This window comes from Macaca thibetana, chromosome 7 (assembly GCF_024542745.1).
Source record: "Macaca thibetana thibetana isolate TM-01 chromosome 7, ASM2454274v1, whole genome shotgun sequence".
In the NCBI taxonomy this organism is placed as follows: domain Eukaryota; kingdom Metazoa; phylum Chordata; class Mammalia; order Primates; family Cercopithecidae; genus Macaca; species Macaca thibetana.
Genome location: NC_065584.1, coordinates 165,693,322 through 165,704,833, shown reverse-complemented (window position 1 = coordinate 165,704,833; position 11,512 = coordinate 165,693,322).

The following is an 11,512-nucleotide window of genomic DNA, read 5'->3' as shown; positions in this document are numbered from 1 at the left end:
CTTTGGGAGGCCGAGGTGGGAGGATCACGAGGTCAGGAGATCGAGACCATCCTGGTCAACACGGTGAAACCCCGTCTCTACTAAAAATACAAAAACTTAGCCGGGCACGGTGGCAGGCGCCTGTAGTCCCAGCTACTCCGGAGGCTGAGGCAGGAGAATGGCGTGAACCCGGGAGGCGGAGCTTGCAGTGAGCCGAGATCGCGCCACTGCACTCCAGCCTGGGAGACAGAGGGAGGCTCCGTCTCAGGAAAAAAAAAAAAAAAAAAAGAACACACCCATGACACAGCCTCAGGAGGTCCTGATGACATGTGCCCAGGCTTGGTGGGGGCAAGCATGGTTTTACACATTTTAGGGAGACACGAGATATCAAGGAATATACGTAAGATGTACATTGGTTCAATCCAGAAAGGCGGGACAACTCGAAGCGGGGTGGGGGCTTCCAGGTCATAGGTAGATAAGAGAAAAATGGTTGTATTCTTTTGAGTTTCTGATTAGCCTCTCCAAAGGAAGCAATCAGATATGCATTTATCTCAGTGAGCAGAGAGGTGACTTTGAGCTCTGTCTGTCCTTTGCCCACAAATTGTGATGGAGGTATGTAACTTTTTTTTTATTATCTTAGTGTTACAGGAAAGGAGTCGGGATCCAGACCCCAAGGGAGGGTTCTTGGATCCTGCCTAAGAAAGAATTCAGGGAGAGTCCATATAGTAAAGTGAAAGCAAGTTTATTAAGAAAGTAAAGGAATAAAAGAATGGCTACTCCATAGGCAGAGCAGCTCTAAGGGCTGCTGGTGGCCCATTTTTATGGGCATTTCTTGATTATATGCTAAACAAGGGGTGGATTATTCATGCCTCCCCTTTTTAGACCATATAGGGTAACTTCCTGACGTTGCCATGACATTTGTAAACTGTCATGGCACCGGTGGGAATGTAGCAGTGAGGACAACCCAAGGTCACTCTTGTGGCCATCTTGGTTTTGGTGGGTTTTAGCTGGCTTCTTTACTGCAAACTGTTTTATCAGCAAGGTCTTTATGACCTGTATCTTGTGCTGACCTCCTATCTCATCCTGTGACTTTAGAATGCCTTAACCACCTGGGAATGCAGCCCAGTAGGTCTCAGTCTCATTTTACCTAGTTCCTATTTAAGATGGAGTTTCTCTGGTTCACATGCCTCTGACATTAGTAGCTATCTTTTTTTGGAATAGAATGGGAGGCAGGTTTACCCTAAACCATTTCAAGCTCGACTTTCCCCTTTAGCTTAGTGAGTTTTGGGTTTCAAGATTTATTTTCCTTTCACATTTTAAAGGATATTACAAAGAATGTGGATGAAGTGACATATAGGGTCAGGTGTGTGGAAGGGCACAGAGCTTCTAGGCCTTCCCTGGAGGCCCACCCTCCAGGAACCTCCACATGTTCAACCATCTGGAAATTCTCCAAACCCTGTCCTTTTGGGTTTTTCTGGAAGCTTCATTATGTAGGCATGATTGATGAAGCCGCTGGCCCTGTCCCTTCCCTGGAGGTTGGTGGGTGAGGCTGAAAGTCCCAACCCTTTGGGCACAAGGCTGCTTCCTCTGGCAACCAACTCCCATCCAGTGGTTTCAGGAACTTTCCAAACATTGCCTCATTCACATAAGCTCAGATGTATTTGAAAGGACTTGTAAATAATAAAAGATTGTCTTTCACTTTTATCCTTCAGTAGCTACTTTAGGAACCAAAACCAAAAGGCCAAATACTTTAGCAAAAAATATTCTTACTGTACTACTCACTTAGGAAATAACAAGGGCTACTGGGACTGAGAGCTGGGAATTGTTGATGAAAACCAAATATATATCTGTCATAATAGCATGGATGGGGGGGCAGGTATCAAGTGTGGCCATGAGCCTTACAGGGCAGAGATGGTTCTATAATCAGAGCTAATCTAGAGTGAGAGGTACCTTTGCAAGGGCGATCACATGAGTAAGGTTGCTGCGGGACCTCAGGGAGGAGGGCTGGAGGAAGAAGACGGCAATGCTGGTTTGAAGCTGGTTCCCCAAAGGAGGGCAGCATTTTTGAGGTAGAAGTGATGACTGAAGCTGTGGAGGTAGGCCACGTCTCTGGGGAAGAGAGTGCAGAGGTAGAAGAAAGCTAAGCAGATGCCATGGTAAAAAAGACACCCGTGAAGAATCAGGGTAAGAAAATGAATACTTTTCCATGTGGATGGAGGAGTTACAAGAAGGGATTAAGGGAAGAATAATTTTTATCTGAGGAATGTGAGTCCTTTTAAATCATCAGGCCCAGAGAGGCATTAACATGAGACAGCAACTGTACCCTCTTGAGCTATGTATTCGTCTTTTACAGCTGCTTGCCATTGCCACAGGTAGCTGTAAATTAACGTAACAATGCCTCACTGGACACTGTAGCCCACACTCTGTAGTCACTGTACCCCATTTTTGTCTTTAAAAATCTGCTTGTGTTTGGGAGGCCAAGGTGGGCCATTCGCTTGAGGCCAGGAGTTTGAGACTAGCCTGGCCAACACGGTGAAACTCCGTCTCTACTAAAAATACAAAAATTAGTCGGGCATGGTGGTGCACACCTGTAATCCCAGCTACTCGGGAGGCTGAGGCAGGAGGATTGCTTGAACCTGGAAGGCAGAAGTTGCAGTGAGCCGAGATCATGCCACTGGACTCCCGCCTGGGTGACGGAGAGAGACTCCATCTAAAAAAAAATCTGCTTGTGGCCCAGTGCAGTGACTCACGCCATGCTTGCAACCCCAGTGCTTTGGGAGGCAGAGGCAGGAGGATCCCTTAAGGCCAGGAGTTCGAGACCAGCGTGGGAAACATAGCAAGACTCCCATCTCCACAAAATATCAAAAAATTATCCAGAAGTGGTGACGCACACCTGTAGTCCCAGCTACTTACAAGGCTGAGGTGGGAGGGTCGCTTGAGCCAAGGAGTTTGAGGGTGAAGTGAGCCATGATCGTGCCACTGCACTCCACCCTGGGCAACAGCGTAAGACCCTGTCCAAAAACAAAACAAAAACAAAACCTGCTTGTAACAAAGGCCAAGCAGAGCTCACACCCAAGATTAACTGAGTCTTGGTCTTCCCAGAAGCTACCCTTACTTTGGCACAAGTAAATTCTTTAAATTATATTTTGTGCTGGAAGCACTGGCCCACACTTGTCTCAACTACTTGGGAGGCTAAGGTGGAAGGATCCCTTGAGCCCAGGCGTTCAAAGCTGCAGCGAGCCATTATTGCACCGCTGCACTCCAGCCTGGGTAACAGAGCAAGACCTAAGTGTAAATAAATAAATTATATTTTGTGCCTCAGTCTCTTCTTTTTAGGTCAACAGAGCTATATATGAAATGTTATACAGTGGACCAGAAAAACATTACAGTTAGTTATTAAGGAACAATTGTCATATTTTGAGTGGAATCCAAATTGCAAGAATTTGAGGATCATGTAGTGGCCAGTTGTGATTATGATTGACAGTTTGGACTACGGAGTCTGCTAGACTTGGGCCTGAACCCTAACTCTTCCCTTTAGCTGTGTGATCTTGTAAGCACTCTAAGCTTCAGTTACTTCATCTATATAAATTTGGATAATGGGCCGGGCGGGGTGGCTCAAGCCTGTAATCCCAGCACTTTGGGAGGCCGAGACAGGCGGATCATGAGGTCAGGAGATGGAGACCATCCTGGCTAACATGGTGAAACCCCGTCTCTACTAAAAAATACAAAAAAACTAGCCGAGCGAGGTGGCGGGTGCCTGTAGTCCCAGCTACTCGGGAGGCTGAGGCAGGAGAATGGCATAAACCCGGGAGGCGGAGCTTGCAGTGAGCTGAGATCCAGCCACTGCGCTCCAGCTTGGGCAACAGAGCCAGACTCCGTCTCAAAAAAAAAAAAAAATTTGGATAATGATGGCCCCTACCTCTAAGAGACTAAAGATCAAATGAGATATAGGTATAAAGAAGTTGGAATAGGCTGGGCATGGTGGCTCATGCCTGCAGTCCCAGGACTTTGGGAGGCTGAGGCAGGAGGATCGCTTGAGCTCAGGAGTCCAAGACCAGCCTGGGCAACAAAGTGAGATCATGTCACTAGAAAAATTAAAAAAGTTAGCCAAGCATGATGATGTGTGCCTGCAGTCGCAGCTACTGGAGAGGCTGAGGTGGGCAGATCACTTGAGTCCAGAAATTTGATTATAGTGAGCTATGATTGCACCATTGTACTCCAGCCTGGGTGACAGAGTAAGACTCTGTCTCTATTTAAAATAAAATAAAAAGAAAAGAAAACAGAAAATAAACTTGGAAATAGGAATACATTAGGTGCTCAATAAAATTTCAGTGATGATTCTTGCTCAAACATCTGGTAAGCAGGAGGAAGGATGATTTTATTAATTTCCTAGGGCTGCCATAACAAATTGCTACAACCTGGGTGGCTTAAAGCATCAGAGATTCATTCTCTTGCACTTGTGGCAGCCTGAAATAACGGTATCAGGCCATACTTTCTCAGATGACTCTAAGGAAGGATCTTTCCTTGATTGTTCCAGCTTCTGGGAGCTCCAGACATTCCTTGGCTTGTGACTGCATTGCTCTAATCTCTGCCTCTGTCTTAACATGGCCTTCTCTGTGTCTCTCAGTATCAAAATATCCCTCTCCTTTCTTTATAAAGACACCAGTCATTGGATTTAGAGCCCACCATAGATCTGTGATTATTTAAATCTAATGATTCTTAAGTAATTAATTCTGCAAAGACTCTATTTCCAAATAAGCTCACATTCTGAGGCCCTGGTAAAATGGGAGAGTTCCCTGACTTGGGTGTGGGGTGACCAAACAGGGGTGTGGCTTGCCTGTTTGGTCACCCTGCAGCTCAAACCCCTAGGGGGAGCATGCAGACAGGTAGATAGAGAGGCTGGGAGACTGCTTTGGGCTCTTGGCCCCGTAGTAGCATCTAGGGGTGGGTGTGTCTGTGACTTCCAAAGTCCAGGTGGGCATGTGTTACAGTGTGCTCCTTTAGCTTTGCCATCTGCAAAAGGCTTGTGTATTAATTAGCTCAGTGGACCCTATGCCTTATCGCAAGGGCAGGGAGGGGGCCAGTGTGACAGCCTTCTGTATCCCAAGCTCTTACCCAGAGAATATCCTGAAAGAATCAGATCACACACAGGCTTGAAGGATGCGTGCAAGGTTTTATTGAGTGGTGAAGGTGGCTTTCAGAGAGATGGATGGGGAGCCAGAAGGGGAATGGAGTGAGAAGGTGATCTTCCTCTGGAGTCAGTCAACCCAGTGGCCGGACTCTTCTCCAACCGCCCCCGGCCGAACTCCCCTTGGTGTCCAGACATCCCTCCTCTTCTCTCTTTCTCTGCCATGTCATTCCGCTGTCGCTGGTCTGCTGGTCTACTTGCCTGCTCGTCTCCTCACTTGCCGGTCTCATCTGGAGCTTGGGATTTGGAGTTTATTTGGGGGATAGGGAGCATGGTGAGCCAAAAGGCAACTTTTTGGGCACGAAAACAGAAATGCCTGTCCTCATTTAGGGCCACGAGTCTTCAGGCTTGAGGGTGGGGCCTTTGCTGGGGAACTGCCCTCTTCTACCCGGTATTTCCCTGTCTCCTTCTGTATCGCTGGGTGGACATGAATTTTGTTGGGACACTATTAGACCCACTACATGGGTGTAGAATGGTTTAGAGGAGCTTGGTGGCAAAGGGTGGAAGAGAAACATGACTATATTTTGTTTTTAGGGAAGGGTATTTCTTTGGTAAGATAGAAGAGACTTTGTGGTTTTGCAGGCAGGGGGAAGGAGACAATGAGAAGAAACGGAAAATTCAGGAGGGAATGCCTGATGTGCCCAGAAGAGATGGAGGGCAGTAGAGAAACAAAAGTACAAATAGAGGACCAGGCTTGACCAAAGACAACGTTTCACCTGTGAGGTCAGTTGTGAAGACATAAAGAGTGTGAGCCTGTAAGTAGGGAAGTTGAAGAAGTTTTCGCCTGGTCACTGAACTGTGTGGGCAGCTATTTACTAAGAATAAGTGAAGATAGAAAAGATTGGATGGGTTAACAAGGAACACTGAGGTTTGAAGTATTGCCTTGGAATATGTGACAATGTGTGACCATGTGTGGAGCAGCACTGAGGACCCAGCTGAGTTACCAGAAAGCCACTCATTGAAAAATAACTTTGCTTAGTAATGACATTTACAAAACCAGCCAGCTATGCTTGGTCAAATATGGAACTTTAGAAGAGAATCTCAGGACAGGTCCTTCTTCTTTAAAATGACACATCTAATGAAAGAAAGCAAGACCTAAGCATAATAGTCACCATTAAATTAGAAGAAGAAAAAAACATGGCACAATTTAACATTCATCTCATTTCATATTTACTGCGAAAAAAACATTTCTAACAAATTCAGCCTGCAAATTCAAATGATTTCCAGCTCTACAAACTTGGGGACAGGATTTATGGTTTATAATGAAAGAAAAAAATCTTGGAGGGCTAGAAGGGGCAGATGTGTTCTTAGTGAATCAGATATAGAATGACAGAGGGTTATCATTTCCATAGGGATTCTGCTGTAGATTTCCAGGATAGCAAGACAACAAAAGTCATGTAACTACATATATAGCTATGCATCTATGGGATAGCATAGATGCATAGCTATCTTTTCAATCATGTGGATGTAATTGAAAGTGCTGGCTATTGTGATTTGCATTAGTATTTCTTTGGGGTTGCTATCAATCAGAATGGTAAAATTAACCACTCATAAATAGATATAAAACTTTGTCAGAATCTTTGTGATCAGGGTCCATGCCCAACCCTTATGGGTGATGAGCAGGAATAAGGTGATGGCATCCCATATTCACTATTTCAGATTCAGACAACTTTCCATTCTGGGTCCTGATTGCCACTGTCCAGTCACAAGAGATAGAACTTCCAGCAGAGCCCAGAAAACTGTTAGACTTGGGGATAAAGAATAGGGAAGCCAAAGTTTGTTCACTTTAAAAGGTAGTAACAGAAGCCCACTCACATCTCTTGCTGTTACTGAACCAAACTGGGGTCTGTTCACCTGGGGCAGCAAAACCAAACACTACCACTGGGATTGCAGCCAGAGAAAATGGCGCATTTATTGCAGGGCACCCAGCAAGGAGAATGAGGCAGCTCATGCTTAAGACCTGAAGTCCCTGATGGATTACAGGTAAGAGTTTTTAAAGGTAGGGAGGCAGAGGTTACAGGCAAAGTCATAAATCAATATATGGCAACTATATATTGGTTTGACCTAGAAATGCAGGACGTCTGGGTTAGGGAGGGCACGGGTCATAGGTAGATTCAAATATTTTCTGATTTGCAGTTGGTTCAGGAGGCAGAAGTTTATCTAAAAATTTTGGATCCACAGAAAATAATGTAAACTCTGGCTTGTGGGCATGACCTCCTCCAGGCCCTTCAGGAAGAAATTTAGAACAAAGAACTCTTATCAGAGTTCATTCCTCAGTTCCCCTTTATCTGAGGTGTATGTGCCAGTGGTTCCATTTGTTGGAGGTTTAAGTTTCTGAAACAACTCAGAGAGATATGGTAAGATGTTATCTTTAGCTTACATGGGGAGCCAAACATCTCGTGACTCTAACTTCCTTGGCTATAGTTTTAAGCTACTATTATTTTCTTGCTTATTAAGTTGCTCACTTACTTCTCAGTGCGAGCTAGATGCCTGGAATTTCTCTAGAAATAACGCAAGACTTTTCTTGACTTCCGTGCTTGTGAGAGGCTGTCTGGCAGGCCCCTAAGAGGCATCCTTGCTTCATCTCATTGCCTTGTTAGCCTGGTGGTTGCAAGGACTTTAGGCTCCTGAGTCCATTGAACTAGCCGGGCTCGTCCAGTCCTTGGACCTTTGCACTCAAGACAGTGTCTTTTTACGTTTAGCACAGTTTCTTGGTGTCCCATTGACCTAACCAACCTTGCCAAGCAGGACTTTGCTTTAGTATGCGTGCTCAACCACTCCTGACCTGCCCAAGTGACTTGGGACTGTAACTCCCAGGTGCCATCATCGGACAACTGATTCATGCCTTGTTTCTCCATCTGGAAGGTCCAGAAAACAGGAACATCTGGTATCCCAAGTATGTGAGAGATTTAGATTAAGTCAGCCTACATACAGTCTGATTAAAGAGCACCGTGAAAATGTCAAATGCTATAAATATGGGTAATATAGTAGTAACTGAGAAGCAGCTTGGTTAATTGAAGCCAGTCCCAAGAGCTATCCTATAATTATGGAGTGATTGTGTCTGGTATGCCCTGAAGCATGGCAAAGATCTTTTATGCAAAGACGCAAGTCAAATAATTTTGCATCCCATTAATGTCTAAGATACAGCTTTAACCTAGGAAATGATGCTAAGCATTCTTAAGAGTTTGATAAGTAAAAAGAATGTCTTGACTTAGACGCCAACTGTTTGTCTTTATGGCATATGACCCCAGTCACCAGCTGGCAGTTCTAAAAGATAATGGGTTCACCATTGTACCTCAGGCTCTTGGCAAATCCATCTGAGTGTGAAATAACTAGAAAAGTTTTTCTCTGACCTGAATAGATGAGAAAAAAATATAAAAAATCAGGGATGAGGATTACACTCTAAAGGTCAACAATTCCTAAGTCAATAACCAGGACTTCAGCGTTTACAATACTGACATTACCTTTTTTTCTTTTCTTTTTTTTTCAAGATGGAGTTTCTCTCTTGTTGCCCAGGCTGGAGTGCAATGGCATGATCTCCACTCACGGCAACCTCTGCCTCCCAGGTTCAAGGGATTCTCCTGCCTCAGCCTCCCGAGTAGCTGGGATTACAGGCACCCGCCACCACACCCAACTAATTTTTTTTTTTTTTTTTTGGTATATTTAGCAGAGATGGAGTTTCACCATGTTGGTCAGGCTGGTCTTGAACTCCCAACCTCTGGCCATCCACCCGCCTCGGCCACCCAAAGTGCTAGGATTATGGGGACATTACCTTTTCTTGAAATGTTAACAGAGGCCGGGTGCGGTGGCTCATGCCTGTAATCTCAGCACTTTGTAAGGCAGAGGTGAGAGGATTGCTTGAGCCCAGGATTTTGGGACCAGCCTGGGCGACATAGTGGTATCCTGCCTTTAAATAAATAATCAAAATTAAAAACAAAAAAATTGTAGATATCTCCATTCTTCATTCATATCTTGATGTTAGCCACATTCCTAAATAATCCCCCATAATAAGACTATTATGTTTTTAATTTGACAGATTAAAGCTCCAGACTACAGATTTATTTATTTAAAACTTCCAGATTATAAATTTATTTTTAAAATGTTGCTGTGGAATGAGTACAGAAGGGATTGATGTAAAAATAGGTGTGTACTCTGCAGTTTCCTTCTGTACCTTTTCACAGATTTGGTGTGGTTTTTTATTTGTTTTGTCTGCTTTTTGAGACAGGGTCTCACTCTATCACCCAGGCTGAAGCACAGTGGCACAATCTTGGCTCGCTGCAGTCTCAACCTCTTGGACTCAAGTGATCCCCCCGCCCAGAAGAATGAGGGGACTGTTCTGAAGATTATAGTGTGAAGAAGATGATATAAATGAAGTAGTCCCCCTTCCTGAGTAGCTGGGACTACAGGCACACACATCACACCCAGCTAATTTTTTGTATTTTTTGTAGAGACAGGGCCTTGCTATGTTGCCCAGGCTGGTCTCAAACTCTTGGGTTCATGCAACTGGCCTGCCTCGCCCTCCCAAAGTGCTGGGATTACAGGTGTGAGCCACCACACCCGGCCTTTCACAGATTTATGTCTAGATGAATGATTTCATTCTTGGGCCTCTCCCTGGATAATCTCAACTTCTAAATCTTGAACACCTACCCACCTCTTCTCCCATGTCTTCAGTCTGCAATTCCACCTGCCTCCTAGGCATCTCCACTCCAATGAGCTGCAGGCCCCTTCTACTCATTATGGCTGAAATGGAGCTCAGCTCAAACCCCTCCCCATCTACCTGAGCCCTCCTCCCATGCTCCCAGCTCAGCGAATGGCACTCCCCAGAAAGCCAGAGCTAGGTATGTTGGTGTTATCTTTGATTCCTTCTTCTTTTTCACCCTGTATTTCCAGTTGGTCTGGGTCTTGCTAATTTTAATCCTGACTAGAATTGAATCCATCCCTACCTTAATCCAAGCTACAATTCTTTTTTATTTGTATTTTTATTTTTTGAGATTGGGTTTCATTCTGTTACCCAGGCTGGAGAGCAGTGGCGTGATCTTGGCTCACTGAAGCTTGAACATCCTGGGCTCAGGTGATCCTCCCACTCCAGTCTCCTGAGTAGCTGGGACTACAAGCAAGCACCACCATGGCTGGCTAATTTTTTGTATTTTTAGTAGAGATGGGGCTTCACCATGTTGTCCAGGCTGGTCTTGAACTCCTGGACTCAAGCAATCTGCCTGCCTCACCCTCTCAGAGTGCTGCGATTACAGGCGAGAGCCACCTGCCTGGCCTCAAGCCACAACTCTTTCTTGCATAGATTGCTGTCTTAGCTTCTAGGCTCTGCCTCAATTCTTGTCCCCCATAAAATTTGTTCATGTCCTGTTCCTGCTTCAAATCCTTTAATGACATCCCCTTGACATTAAGATAAGGTCTAAAGTCCATTATATGGCCTCTGAGTCCTTTCTTGTCTCTCTAACTTTAGCCATTTCCCACCTCATCAGGACCTTCTCTCAATCCCTTAAAGAGACCATACTCTCTTCTCTTACCCCCATTAGACTCCACAAGGACAGGAAGAATAGTTGCCTCGATTATCATCACATTCCTAGGGCCCAATGCCTCATCTGGCCCTTGATATATAGCCATGGTCTGTGGGTCTTTGGTGCATTGCAATTTCCCTTCTAACTGGTCATTATAAAAAAATATACTTTTATTTTATAAAAATAAAATAAAATAAAACAGCATCTTGCTTTGGTGCCCAGGCTAAAGTGCAGTGGTGTGATCATAGCTCACTGCAGCCTCAGACTCCTGGGCTCAAGCAACTGCCCTGCCTCAGCCTCTCAAGTAGCTGGGACTATAGGAGCTCGCCACTATGCCCTGCTATATTTTGTGTGTGTGTGTGTGTGTGTGTGTGTGTGTGTGTGTGTGGAGATGGGGTTTTGCTACATTGCCCAGGCTAGTCTTGAACTCCTGGCCTCCTGATGATATCCTCCCACCATGGCGTCCCAAAGCACTGAGATTATAGGCATGAGCCACCTCTCCTGGCCTAAAGATGTATTTGTAAGCTTTTTTTTTTTTTTTTTTTTTTTTTTTTTTTTGCCACAGGTTCTCACTCTGTCACCCAGACTGGAGTGCAGTGGTGCAATCTTGGCTCACTGCAGCCTCAACTTCCCGGGCTCAAGTGATCCTCCCACCTCAGCCTCCTGAGTAGGTGGGACTACGGGTGCCCACCACCATGCCTGCCTCAGCCTCCCAAAGTGCTGGGATTATAGGCATGAGCCACCTTGCCTGACCTAAAGATGTATTTTAATTCCCATATTCCACTCTTGAATTCCTATCAGACCAAGTAACCTTATCCTCCTAAGATTG